We start from the raw sequence: 2353 nt of genomic DNA, 5'->3' as shown, positions 1-2353 counted from the left end.
AGATGGGACCTTCATGGCATCAGAAGGAGCAGCTTCCTAACAGAGTCATCACGAACGGCCAAGGCCAGCAGACACAGGGGGCAGGGTGACCCCCCCAACAGCATCCACCCTGTTCCATGAGGTGCAGGGTCAATTCAGGACAGCTCAGGCTGTTTCTTCAGCACTCTGCCCAGCCAGACTAAAGCACGCGTGTTCCAGGCATGGAGAGCTCTGTGGAATTTGGGGTAGGGCTGTGCTGTACAGGCCAAAGACAATAATGTGTATACAAGTCCTTTTTGCTTCCTTTGGGGTTTTGCTGTCTCTCTGTTTGCACACAGCTGTGGTGGGCAGAACCAGCATCTGTTTAGAAATGGTGTGGCTGTGGACAGGGATTGATGGGGAGAGGAAACAAGGCCAGACAGATGCCAACGAGATAAATGGTGTTGGTGCACACAAACATCCAGAAGCAGAGCGATTGGCCAGAGTTATCTTTGTTTCTCACACAGATGACTTCCTAGCAGATTTGAGACACTTGGTAATGATGGTGTTGCTATTTGTCTAGCAGATTAGGGCCACTGGATGAGGATGAAGGGGGTGTAACTAAGCTCAGGATCGGTATTTACTTTCAACATATTGTGAGCCATTCAAACTCACCAGCTCAGCAGAGACCTAGTCTAGGGAATGCACCCCAATCCATCAGGCCTGCCATGGCGTTAGACACTCGGTTGCCCAAAAACAGCCAGCCAGACACCCAGACCTCTGCCATATGAGGCTGGCAGGTATGACACAAGACCCTCCTTACTAGAGGGAAACCCGGAGAGCGCCAAGCTAAACCAGCACCTTTATTTGAGTGATGAATCCCAGCTGGTGTGTCTATTTTAGTGTGACCAGATCCCTCTCTAACTGCCCATGACTGTCCCAACCAGATTTTCTCTGGCCACACTGAAAGTTTAAGTGAACTAGAGCACATATAGTCACCTCCTTGTGGACACCTGAATGTGTCCTGGCTTTGAACTGAATCCCAGCCAGGCTGCCAGCAGGGGCCAGCTGAGGAAGAAAGCATAGCCAAAGAGGATGTGAAAAGGAGGGCAGGAAGCATTAGCTCCAGATTTTCCTAGCATGAAGCTCATGCCATTAAGAATTGCCCTGTGATGGGGTGGGCAGTGTACAGTGCTGTCACCAGGGCAATAACAAGATACCACAGAGCTGCTTCAATTCAAGTCACGTCTGGGAGCACGGGGACAGCAGAGCATAGCCATCATGGAAGAAAATACAGATTCATTCACTTTCCAGCCATCTGAGGAAACAAACAAACCAAATGAGTCCAGATTCCATTCTATGGACTTCGGGTCCCCAGGAAACAGGGGCATGACATCATCCAGCAGAAAGGAGACAGCAGCTCGTTCAGCTTCTCTAGTGCTGTAAGAAACCACCACCTCTCTGCACAGTGGGGGAGCTCATGTTTTTCAGGGAAAAAGTAACCTGTCAGTCACTACTTACAGTGTGCGATTGTCTAGAAGTTTCAAGGAAGTGTACAGAGGTGACATGAAAAATTTCTTCCTCCAGATAATTTTGTTGTTTAATAGTGGAAGAAGATGTGGACTCGCACTGTGAGTGCATGAATCAAAGGAGCAGGTGGGATCCCCAGTCAGTCTGATATTCCCAAGAGATGGTCACCCCATGCTGTACCCCTAACAAGCTGTTTATTTAAGGCATTGGCAGATTTTCCCCTCGCCGTGCATTTGCCAAGCCACAACTAAGAGCTTTCCATTTAGCCACGGAAGGAAAATCTTGAAAGCAATTCATGAGTCTACACTAAAACCACTAGAGCTATAATTAAATCAACTCTTAAAGTAGTGTAACTATTTTTATGGCTGAAATAGCAGTTTTTATTTTAAGCATTATTGGAGAAAGAGGAGAAGAGAGGTAAACATTTCCATGTGAAAGCTTGGAAACTCAGAGTACTAAACATTCACCAAGGCTTCCTGTGAGCACTGGAGTTTGTCCTTTCCCTGCTGGCTGGATTTTCATCCCGTTTGACCTCCAGCAGCCAGCTGAAAGCCCTTCTCCAAACCGACAGCAGCTGTCTTAGGGTGAAGGACATCGGTGGAACAGCGGAGACTGGGACGTGCGCGGAAGCGGGACAGTGCCCGGAACTCGGAGAGCCCTGAGGACGGGCGGACAGCGAGTGAGCAGCGAGGCGCGACGAGGCGCAGCGGGCAGCCCGGGCGGCCGCACCGAGCGCTCCTCGCACACTCCCAGTAGACGCGGAGCACCTGCGGCCGCCGCAGCCCGTGCCTGGCGGCGGGGCGGTCACCGCCGGAGGCGCGCTGCCTCCTCGGTGTCTCCGGAGGCTCGCCCGCTCCCCGCCCTC

Source organism: Haemorhous mexicanus, chromosome 3, assembly GCF_027477595.1.
Source record: "Haemorhous mexicanus isolate bHaeMex1 chromosome 3, bHaeMex1.pri, whole genome shotgun sequence".
Taxonomy (NCBI): domain Eukaryota; kingdom Metazoa; phylum Chordata; class Aves; order Passeriformes; family Fringillidae; genus Haemorhous; species Haemorhous mexicanus.
The sequence above is the reverse complement of the archived record's forward strand: the minus strand, read 5'-3'. Positions refer to the sequence as shown.